The sequence below is a fragment of the Eufriesea mexicana genome, unplaced genomic scaffold (assembly GCF_001483705.2).
Source record: "Eufriesea mexicana isolate 0111107269 unplaced genomic scaffold, ASM148370v2 scaffold572, whole genome shotgun sequence".
NCBI classification, from domain to species: domain Eukaryota; kingdom Metazoa; phylum Arthropoda; class Insecta; order Hymenoptera; family Apidae; genus Eufriesea; species Eufriesea mexicana.
The window spans coordinates 354,850-367,458 of NW_016908738.1; the positions used below are offsets into that span (position 1 = coordinate 354,850).

The window sequence follows — 12,609 nt, forward strand, 5'->3', positions numbered from 1 at the left end:
GTTCGGGGGGTTTACGTCGACTCGACAGAGTCCCCGATGAATTCCATTTCGCGGACGAAGCGTGGATTAAAAAAGGCACGGTCGCGAGAACAGCGCCGCGTCTAATTGCTAATTAGCGATCTCGGCCGTTTTACGAGCGATTTTCGCCACGGTGGAAGAAAGTTTCGCGTTAACCGCAGGTCCGGTGCTTCCGGTCCCGATCCAAACCGATACCACGCGTATATCTCACGGTGAACCTTTCTGGCCTCGTAATTGGTTCGAGGCCAAGAAGCCTTAATTAGAACCTCCTCGTCCATTTCCTCCTCTTTCCCACGCCCTCTTACTCGCTCTCTTCCACACCCAACCATCTTTTCATTTTCATTTTTCCTTCGCCTCTCCGACGCCTCATTTTCTTCCCCGCCCCCCTCTCTCCGATCATCGCGAGTGTAGCGCCGCGTTCGCTTTTTACCTTTCCCTTCGTTTAGCCGGATTACGCGCCGATTTTTCTTCGCTCGTCTTTGCCTCGCTCGCTTTAATCGATATATCCTCCACTCGGACCACCCGAGTCGAACGGCTCACGCTCCCTTAACTTTCCTCCAATTTCCTTCCAAACTTGCCTACCCTCTCCTTTCCTTCGTTTTTCCGTCCTGACTACCGAGAACTTTCCACAACGATCCACCGATCGCTCGACTTTCTTTTCCGTTCCAGCGAGATAACTTTCAAACGTTTACCGCATTTCGGATCGCTCGGGACGTCTCGATTAATCGAACGTTTACTCGTTTAACGACGGCTATCGTCGCGGTCGAATTAACGAAGCAAGGGTGACAAAGGAACGAGCTATCTCTTTAAAACGAGCACTCCATTTTACGCCGCGTACACCGCGTCCCGTTTGTTTCGTTATTTACATTTGCCGGTGTTTCCTCCGGATTCGTGGCCGTCGATGCCGTCGACTACGGTATCTCGTCTTTCGTTCCAGTAATAAAGCTGGAAATCTCTCGTTTCGCGAAGCAAAGGCCGTGCCACTGGAAGCACCGGCTCTTCTCTAATCCCCGACTCGACGAACCTCGTTCGAGGCTCGAAGAGGAAGAAGATCGCTGGTAAGGGGTTGCCTGGAAAGCCAGGAAAGGTGAAGAGGATCGTTTCGGATATTCACCGATATTGCCGCTGAAAATCTCCGCGTCGCGATAACACCGTCCTCTTTCCTTCGAGAGCGACGCCGAATAATTTGCAGAAGGTAACCGGCATCCTCGATCCGCGTAATCGATCGAACGATAAATCTCCAGGGACGCCGTCGAAATTTTTCGAAAATTCTTCTCACCGCGAACTACGGATAGGGGCAATAAAGGTAAAGAGCGAAGAAAAATTTCGATAAAATCTATTCGAATCGATGATCGCGCGCGGTTGAAGCGTTCGGAATGTTTCCCAACGCTTTCCAGGCATTCGCACGGGCGAATTGGCTCGCTGCTCGTTAATTAAAGTAACTTCCGAAAATTTTATCGGTAGCGCTGAAAGCGGCGAAAAGCTTGGCTTTGCGTCGTCATTGAAACGGGAAAAGTTTGCAAGATCTCGCTTCGGGAAGCGTTAACGGCACCAACTCGCTGCAACTTTTGTCCCAACTGTCCAAACGAGTCGGATGAAATGTTCTTGGATTTTTCTTTCTCCGAGAAACGCGATCTCGTTTATCCCGAAAATCTCACCGGATTCTCGTACGGAAGACTTTGGAACGTCGGAAATGTGAGAAAACAATCGACTCGCCTGACCGTGTGCGGTGCAAGCAGTTTCTCGAAATATAAGGCGGTGCTAAAAGAGTCATCGCGCGAAATGTTTATCGCTTATCGAGCCGAGAAGAGGAATGAAAAGTTGCCGGTGGTCGCGCAGCTAGAGATCGATCGAAAGGGGTTTTGGCTTCGAAAGAATCGACAATTCGCGCGAGGAGAAGAATAGAGAGTAGGAAAGACGTGGTGCACCGGACGAAGGGGAAATGCGGTAAATTCCTCGAGGGGAATACGTAATGGCGCAAACCGTGCGAACCAGACGCGATGCTGCTACGTATTCCTCATCGCGAGACGCGTCGCGCGATCTCGCGATAAGGGACGTCGATCGAAACGCGTATTTATCGTGGAGGCGAAAAAATGCGACGCAGGAGCGACGAGTAGCTCGATGCTCGACAGACGAGGTGAATTTCGCGGGGAAGATTTAAAGGTTCACGGTACCGTATTTCGCCAAGTGCATTTTAACGACTACGGACAATTTAGCGGCGTTGTTTCGAACGCAGCAGCGAGGAATCCGAGACAGCTGTACGCTCGGGAAAATATGGTTACAGTCGGCAAAAGTTAGTCGCGCCCGGCCGAACACGTACGGGAATGTTGGGAAATGCAATTGAAATGGCGCACGGCTACGTTAATAAACGCGAATCGCGTTACGCGAAACGACCTGTGCGACCGAGACCATCCGGCCGTCATGTTCGTTTCGACTTCTTTTCCTCGTTTAGAAACTAGTCGAAATTTCACATCGTTTCGTCGATCCCGTCGAGTTTTACCTTTATTCGGTAGGATGCCATCGTCATGGTTTCGTCCCACGCCCCGACGAAATTTCGCTCGTTTCCCGTTAGCTAAACGTAAATCGTAGGGAACTTGGAAAATTTCACCGCCTACGATTTCATCGAGATCGTTGTCCCATGGACGTCGCATTCGCGATAACGTATGGTCGTAGATTAATTTTCGAACGGGTTCTCACGACTGGAACGAATACGCGACAAGATGGACGGTGTTCGTACGAAGAGCGAAATGTAAGCGAACACGTACCGCCCGTTACGCTCGTTTTATTATTATCAAAATATCGATTTCCCGAGATATATATTCGATTGGTAACGGTGTTAAATTTACACAACGATATGTACCAGCTGGGGACTCGATTCGGAATGACGCAGGGTTATTCCTAAATGAAACGGTAACACGGATCGATGCGTAAAACGGATTAGCTTTGTTCGGACGTTCGGGTCAAATCTTCCAACGCGACTTCTTTGAAGATGCCAGCGAAACGACGTCGTTTCCACGAGCAATTACGACTTTGACCGCAATTTCGTGGACGATTATCAAGGTCCGAGCGAGTAGAGCGTGGCTCGGACGAGATGCTCTGAAAATTTCCTCCGTCTCGAGTGGAGCAAGTCTAAAGTGGAAGTTGGGAGACAGCTTTCAACCGCGCGAGCTACTTCAACGCGAAGACGATATTTGCGCGCGGAACAATACCGTTCGGCGGAAAAAGTCCGTGCTCTCGAAAGGACCAGCTGCTCGAGCTAACCGACTATGCCGTAAGGTTAATTATTCCAGGTATAACATTTTCGACAAAGCGATATTAACGGTACACGGTCGTTTATCAACCGCGGTCAGAGCCAGTAGTTACTGCCAGCGATTACTGCTAGGTAACGCGTCGTATCGGTAAATAGGGGCCTACGGTTTCATTGATAGCGTCGATGTATCGTTGATAATTAAATTATCTCCGTTTTCCACGGTTCGTTGCACATGTGAAAATGGATACGATCGAGCGCCAGCAGATTCGATGCGACGCGAAATTTCTCTCCGTTCGACGCGCGTTATTCCCATGCTACATCGGAATAGAGAAGGTATATCGGTAACGAAACGAACCGATCGACGCGTCGCGTCTCATCGCGTCGCGTGGATCAGCCAGCGACTGGTTTAATCCCGGATCTACTTGTTTCGGTGTATCGCCGATTCGCAGCCGTACACGCGTTTAAGACGACTCTCCACTCCTATTCCCTGTTCTCACCCTCGTTCCTCGCCAGTCCAATTACGATTACAAGGGCACGGCTGCACGCTACCGGAAGACCGCGGGAACCTAGTCACGAAACGCGCCACGACTTCCTGCTCTTGATCGAATGCGATTCCGAAGGCCGACGTGATTTACGCAACCACCGAGCTTCCATCGCTTCTTCGCGCTAAATCCTTTTTATCTCTTTATTTTACTTACCAGAGAGCGAAGGAAACCTTTACCGGAAAGTCGTTAAAGTTTACGCGTGAACGCGAGGAACAGGCGTTCACGCGTCACTCGGTATTGCCACTCGATGTTTCAATTTAGAACTGTTATAACGATCAGCTGCGTCACGTTATGTCAAGTTAGCTCGTTTTCCATCGAATTACAGCTAAGAACGCGTATACAGCATCCTCGCGCTTTTCAAACTCCCCGACGAATTCCGATTTTGCAGACTTCGATGCGCGAGAACGTGCCAACATCTTTCCTGCGACTGTCTCGTGACTCGATTACGAAAAACGTTCCAACATTTTTACAGCCTCGCAATCGATCGATTAGACAACGGACGAGAATTCGTCGTCGTCGTCGTCGTCGTCGTCGTCGTTGCCGCGAAAACTTTTTCGCGTTTCGCGAACCATTACGTGCCGTTACGTTTGGAAAACCCGTATCGCCTTTGAACGCGAATCTCGCGTCTCGGGGCTCGAGGAGAAAGCAAAGCCTCATGTTCCGAACAAAACAAAAAACCAAGATTTTTCGTAGAAACAACGACAAAAATCTCGACCGGGCTTTCCGTGCCTTAAAAGGTTTCGACAGCCATCTTCTCCTAACCAACGTTACTATTTTTTAACGAGAAAGTCTCCTTTACTTTCTTTTCCTCCCATTGTCGCGCATCTAGCATTTTCAACTCGAAAATACGACTCGTACTTTACATTTTTATTTACGAATCGTCTACGAGTGCTGCTCTCGCTAATGACTTGCTAGCCAAAGATGTATCGTTGAGAGGATTACGTAAATTTTCGCCATGGAACAACGCGATGTATCTGTCACACCGTGGACTTGTCCCAAAAGACTGGCTAAAATTCAATTTTTCAAGTGTAAAACATCGATTTGCTGTTATGCCACGTTTGTTATGTACATTTTAACGCACCAGACGTGCCACGAAAGTTTGAAATATAATAATCAATTACTGAGATAGAGGTCATCTGAATTCTCAGTTTTAATTTAATATTATTTATCATAATTTCTTTCGGTAAAATTTTCAAATTATTTGAACAGACATCCCCGAGAAATATTAAATAAATATTTAAGAAATATTAAATTTTTATTATCATTAATATCAAAAGGACGTTTATTCCAACGATAATAACATATTTTAATTAATCTTTTAAAATTCTAAATCCGTTTACGAACACTCTACGAGCTCGAAAATGTAAAAGTTACCAAATTTCTGACCAATGTAACATTTTTAATTGTTTATTTTTCACTGAATAATACGTATAATTTCTTTCTACTGTGACGATCCTTAATCGATAACCACTGAATGGCCATATCATTTTGTCACGTACATACTCTCATGTTCAAAATGTAGTAGGAGAACTAAAAATAAACACATCACGGAAATTTATATTCTGAATGCATAAATATAGATATAATTTATAAAAAGTCCATAAATTATTATATTTACCGTTAATAACAAATAAAAGTATAAAAAAAACAATAAAAATAAAAGTAAAAAAATTAATAAATTATTGGCTATTACTTGAAATAATGACGTACTTGTGTAAAAATGTACTTACAACCTGCAAAAATATTTACAAATTCTACCACTCATTGTTAATAACAAATTAATATTATTATTAACAAATTGTTTGCAACGCAACTTTTTCATATAATAACAATAAAAAAATTATTAAATTATTAGCTATTAGAGCGGGAAAATAATAATTAATAAAATTGGCAAAGTTCGAAAATTTCCGATCGGGGTGGGGGGCTCGACCGATCGGAGGCTATATAAAGGGCGACGCGACGCAGAGTAATTCATTTGTCGGTTCGATTTCGGAAGTGTAATATATAAATTTTCATAGTGCGCGACGGGTGGGAGTCCGAAGTGAGGTTGGGGATGGCTACCTCAACCTCACCCCACCCCATTAAACAATTTACTAACTATTTTCTTTTTGTTTTCAGGTATTAATTCTTTTCTTTTCAGTTATTAATTATTTTTTCTTTTTTCAGCTTTTAATTCGCTAGAGTCGCTTTAACTTTTTTCGCTCCAAGTTAGACTAGGGTATCTTTGATATGGATAGCACCAGTAGGTTGCGCCATTAGGGCGCGTGTGCGGGTCTCGATGCGTAGCCACCTCCACGTGGTGAGACCTGGTAATTGGTATCGTTTTTCAAAAAATAATTTTATAATAAAAATAATTTTTTTTGCAAAACGGTGCCAAGCTAAGAGCTACGCATACGTTATTATGTAAATTAAGATAGATCAAGGTAGTTGTAAATTTCGCTTTCATCTTTACCGTATGAAAGCATCATTCATATTATATATATTCCATAAAATCAATTTCTCCTCACCGAAAGAGCTTCCAAAAAGCGATTATTTTTTCACGGTTGTAACGCAATCTGCAATTCATTCGAAAAATACAATTGCAGAGTAAACAATTCTACATGTATAGTCCTCACACGTGAAATCAAAGTTTGCACGTGAAAATTTATTTCATTCCCGACTGGTGATCCGATATTCTCGATGAGAATAGGATGCTGTATTCGATTTTAGACTCTCTCGCATTAAACGCTAATTATGTCTTTTAATAGAAATATTGACTTAACGAATTAATACACAAAACACGTGCTCGTATTTTAGCAAGCTTTTCGGCGAAATTCCCCACTGTCCGTCGCGGTGACGATGATTTAAGCGAATTTTCGATGATTCACCGCGATTAAACGGAGCTCGAGTCAAGTATATGGACAAGGATGAAGCAATCGAGTAAAGGATAACTCGATTGGCTTCGAGTTTCGCGAAGGCCTTAAAGGTAAACGCGTGGAGCGTTGGATCCGGTTGAAAGGGTAAACTTTTGGTAAGCGAGAATTAGCATTCCTTGGCGGTAATTTCCATGTCGGTAATCGCGTCACGGCCCACGAGACAGGGAGAAGCTTGCTCCGAGGTTTCCGTGGTTGCGCTTCAACGAGAAACCGGATGCGTTCGTTCACACGTGACACCGTGATCTTTGTCCGACCGGAACCGAATTTACGCGTCGCTACTTTTTCGGGCGTTTGCCGAAGATTTGCGCAGCAATCCCCGTAAACGACGAATCCTACCACTCGAGACTATTTCTCGATGGAACGCGAGCTAGACCTTTCGTTCTACGAGTCCGTTCTTAGCCCCGTTATCTTCCCACCGCGAGCACGGTCTCGAGTCGAAAATACGATACCGAGGGGACCGTACTCCGTAAACAATATCTCCGTAAATCTCGTAAACGGCAGGACTGTTTTCCGGTGGAGAGGAGGACCGTACGAAATTTACCATTCCGGTCGAATTTATTTGTTCGATATTTCAGCGTCTCCCGGATTCACGGGGCAGGAAAGCGGAAGGTGGAAGGGAAATTAAAGCGAGCCCGGGTTGCTTGGTCGAATCGAAAGATCGTTATCGCGTTGAAAAGGGATAGAGAGAGAGAGAGAGAGAGAGTGGGAGATCGATGATCGAAAATGTCGCAAACCAGATTGCTCGAGTCAATTAAAGCCCATTAACCGGATCGAGGGACGATTAATAGAGCAGGCCGTTCGGACGATGCGAATATCCCGGACATGTTTCGCTGGTTCGTTTCGTTCGCCTATTTGCGAGTGGGACGCGCTCCTTCTCGTTACTTGGCGCGCGACGGATATTTCATTTTCTCTCGGATAATTGCCATCTTCCCCCGAATCGATATACATAGACCGAAGCGAGGAGGTCGGGGACGTCGTTGAATTTCCGGGTCACTCCCCTACGATCGCAGCGTCGAAGGAAACTTCGCTAGGTTGTCTCGAACGACGAAGCGGCCGTTACCTTTTAGTCCTCCATACCGCGTCGGTCCCATCGATAATTTACCTATACGTACCTGTGCCATCGTTGTGCCATCGTTGTGCCATCCCTGTGGCATCGAGGAAGATCGCTCGCGCGACGGTGACGTCGAAAATACGTCGGAGGTAAACCGAACGCGTTGCTGAAAGCATCGCGATTTTCCAAACCGTTCTTACCGGAACTAACGATATCACGGTATCGTGACTCGCGGAAATTCGGGTCGGGAAACTAACGATTCGGTTAGGTTAGATACGAGCGAATTCGCGACGGAAAAGTTGAAATCGCGACGACTATCGAACGCGTTGCGTGCCGTCGCGTTCTCGAAACACGGGGATCGCTACTTCCGTGTTGCACGGAAAGCTCTGCGGAATCGATCCACGCGATTTCGCGACGTCGATTCTCGAAACGGAGCGGGCCAACTTGGAGAGGACGTTCTCTGGGAGACGAGGCGAAGAGAGAAGCGTCTTTCCTCGGTACGACGATTCGCGTTGAACGCTTCCGCGTGTCGGGGTTCGCGTTTAATAGGGCACCCGTGAAATGGGGGAACGCGATTGCCGCGCTAGCCCGGTAATCCCTTTGAATTTCGAGATTTCGCTTGCTCCGGTTGCAGGAAATAGAGCGGAAATGTTTTTAAAGTGCAGACCACGCCGAAATTCGCCGCAACGCGGAACTCTCGGAAATTCCGAAAACGTTGAAGCTCGCGAGCTTGCGGGGAATAAAGCGAACGCTAACGACCCAGCCGATTTCGAAACTTTCGGAAATTCGCCGGTAACCTTGCAGCGTGATTCGTCGAGGCTCGCGATATTCCAATCGTGTTTTGGAAATTCGTGCAATTCGTGACGATCGACGTGGCTCGCTTTCTTTAAGCGGGCGTAAACTTTGGGTCACCGGCTCGGAATCGCGTAAAGCGTTAACGCGTATGGGGTCATTTGGACCTATGCGATCTATATTATTCGTCGAAATTTACGCGCGGAGAAAATCGCAGACCGAGATAATAGAGAAAAATAGTTTCCGTCGGCTTTGCCAAGCGGTCGCTGGCGACGTAGAAAAAGCAAAGGCAACGATACCCTTTGTACACGGACTATGCAGCAGTGTCTGGCCGTTGTCTCTGGAATCGCTTAAACGTGGCCCGCGGGATCTCGACGATTCGTCGGGAAACGTCGCGACGCAGCGTTTAAGCGTCGGATCGCGCGGTTCGATGCGGAAAACCCGTTGCCGAGGCACGGTCTTCTCGATAACGCGGCTTATCCGCTTTCGAGGAGGACTCGAGGAATGGAAACGTAACGCGAGGACGCGAGAAGATGGGATCGGAATGGGAAGTTGGACGAAAGGGTGGTCACGAGGGAGAAGCGTGGGTGCGGTGGTCGAAGCGCGAAAAGCTGATGGAATCGATTCTCCCGTCGTCACGCGCGCGATTCTTTTTATACCCGTGCAGGCGAATGGAAAGAACGATAATTGATTAATAATACTAACGACCACGAACCGTGAAAGAGAAGCGTCTCGTTTGAAGCGAATTCTCGAGGGTCGAATCTGCATGTTTGATTCGTTTGGTTTAAGTTTCCTTTCATCTATTATCGCTACGCGATCAATCGCGCTTATCTCGTTTATCTCGTTTATCTCCTCTGTCCCGTTCGAATACAGTATCTTTAACGAGAAATATCTCGCGCGGCGTGACACGAGCTCGCGGAAAAAAAACGATCAATGAAATTCAACGCGACGAGATCGCCACAAAGGAATTCCGCTGGATAAAACGCAGAAATTGGTCGATTTCGTGGGAGAGAATGTATGTATTGGACTTTCGTTTTCGTTCGAAATTACCTCGTTATCGTTGAATTATCGCAAATAAAGCATCGCCGGACGAATCGCGATTAAATTCCCCTTTAAGCGTTTTAATTTCTATATTTTGCTTCGCAGAGAGTGAGAATTATTCGCGGAACGGACGTTCGCTTTAAAATCACTGCGGATATCGCGTGGGAAGGTTACCACGGTTCGAGTCGATTTTTTCGCCTTTCGAGCTTGGAGCAATCGTGACTCGCGTGGTGCGTTGGAACAACGAGCTTCGGAAAAGGGGATCATTCGTTTCCATCTAGTCGGTTAAAGAGCAGCGGTCGGAACGCGATCTCGGCCGACGTCTTAACGATAGCAAGGCACCGAAGCTTCTAGTTAAAGGAACTAGGTTTTATGCAAATTTTTCAAGGATCGAAGATTCCGAAAGGCCGATACGGAGATGGTATTCTTAACGGTAATAAGGTCACGAGAAACAACGTTGGTATCATTCGCGTTAAGAGCAGAGGATAATTTCGCCACTGCAACTATCGTAAATCGGTTCATGTAATCGGCTGCGTAAACGAGAGAAGAGATATCCTGTGATAACTATCGATAATACCTATATCGAACAAACTAATAAACCATCGGCGATATTACGGTATTAATCACGCGACACGACGCGCAAGCCAGAAAAATCGGTACCGAGCGATCCTATACGTTTCTCCTTTCTTTTCCTCTTCGACGTGGGTCGAGGATTGCTCTTAAATCGGAACGCCTCTGTCCATCCCTTCCTTCCTTTTCTATTCCTCTCGCGTGCCAACTCCTTCGATTTCCATACGTTTTCACGTACAGGGAATAACTTAGCGACGTTACCGTGGTACTTTCCCGAGCTTTCGAGCGATTCGACGAAAGATCGTTCTATCCCGATCAGCGCTTCGTTTGCGCGATACGTCGACGTACGATAGATATTTCTAATATCGCTGCAAGGAAAGAAGACGACTTTTAGTCGCGACAATTTTCTGGGCCAACCATATCGATTTTTGCAACGGCGCCGTTAATAGTACCGCGTCTTTGAAAAAGTTTGCCAGATTCGCGTTACGCTCCGATTGGGTCAAATTTTACGGGAATTCGTCGTTTTCCCGAATCACCGTGTCACGTCCGCTAAACTACGGATTGCTTACGGCGTGGTTGACATTTTTAGAAAAAGCTCTAGAAGAGAGAAGAAGATCGCGGCGTAGCCATTACGAGCGAGTTTAACAAAAGACATTGTCTGGCGCAATAAGAAGGCTCCAGGGCAGCGTTGTTTGCTCGCAAACGTCCCGGTGCACGCGTGCATCTCGACGCAACGCCCCTCCTCTCCTCTCCTCTACGCTCCTCTTTTTCAATTCCAGAGGCCGACTAACTTATTTAAGGGAACCTATATCGCGAAAGTCTCTCAGCTACCCCTTATCGATGACCGAATACCTGTCTCGTCGCGATTTTACACGCGTCTCTCCGTCCTCGAGATCGATAACCGAGTAATCGGTAACCGAGTGAAATATTTAGCTGCCGGGCAAGATAAGCTCGAGTTGGAAAACACCGGGGAAACTTTTAATCTCGCCGAAGGATCGATGTATGCATGCATTTTTGAAGAGCGATCTCGAAACCTCGTTGTCGCGACGAACGTATTTAAAGCCTGGTGCTTGGTGCACGGTGCATCGCGTCGATCCATCCTTTCCAAATACGATTCCCTCGATCGGGATCGTCCGTAATCTCGGATTAAATTTAACGCGCCACGAAAGCTCGAGCAAAGCCATTCTAGTATTCCACTCGTAATTCCAACGAGGCGGCTGGTGAAATTTCGACCAAGGATTTTCTTTATTAAAGGCTCGTCCTTGAATCGCTACGGTAATTTGCATAGCTATTCTAATGTCGCTGATCGGAAGTTCGTCGCGAGGATCGAGCCCTGTCCTTTGGTCGACCGTTTTATTACGGTTCCTTAATGATCCACTCGAGGTCTCTCCACGCGATCCCGTTCTCTACTCGAAAACGTCCCGCGGATGAAACGAGACTTTGATCGAACGGAAACGACGATTTTTAATCGTTAACCGCCTTCTTTCTCGCGTTTACTCGATCCTCTCATCCTCTGGTTCGCAGTTTTCCGGAATTTTCGGGGAAATTCGAACAACGGCGATAGACAAAAGACCGTGAAAGGATTCCGGTTGAACGCAGAGTCGTTATTGGCTGGCAAATTTCGAGACGGCTCGCTGGAAAGTATCTAGACCGGAAAGTATTCGTAATTCTCCGGGCGATAATACGAACAGGTCAGGCGGAAGAATATTTTGTCGGAATGGTCAGTTCTCCTGGAACGTAACGCGTTTATGTACATGTACGTTGGGGAGACGCGGAGAGAATATCTCGGCGAAAATGTGTTGATTTTTCAGCGAATTAGCATACCCGGCTAGTTTCTTGCCGCGATATACTCGCCGCGATATACTTAGCGCGTTAACGAGCCACTGTAGGATATCGTGCGCGCCCGAGAGAACCAAGTTACTTGCCGAAAATCGATGAAAATCGCGATAACGAGGGTTCGCTCTAACGACGTGGCAAAATGGTCGTGAGTGCGTGTTTCGCGTTACCCGTTCCGGCCGACGAACGGCGACGTCCTTTCGTTAACGAGCAAGCAATCGTTCCGAGTTCCGATCGTTTCCGTCACACGCACTCTTCTCGCGACCTCCGCCGCCAACTCGAGGGTATCGAATTCCACGCCGTAACTTACCAAGGTCGTGTTAAAACTACGCTACACGGAATCCGTACAGATAACGCGGTAAATTACGCGGTTCCGGCCATGTTTAGTCGTCGACACGCGATTATCGATTGCTCCAACAAAATCGTTTTCTCATCCTCGTCTTTTATCTTCGTTTCTCGCGAAGATCGGAACGACGATAAACGTGCCGTTTAAAGGACGTGCCGTTCTAACGCGTTTCGGGCCACGCGGGGTACGCGTAACGCGCGCGTAGTTGGCCAGGAGGGTAAAAGCGACGTCGCCGAGACGACTGT

The 12,609-nt window shown here is 47.0% G+C and overlaps 1 protein-coding gene across 1 annotated transcript in view; it reads right to left on the reverse strand.

Moving 5' to 3' along the window:
* LOC108545872 (frequenin-1) overlaps positions 1–12,609 on the reverse strand; it is a 36,545-nt gene that overhangs the window by 23,823 nt on the left and 113 nt on the right. The gene's annotated exons all lie outside the window — the stretch shown is intronic.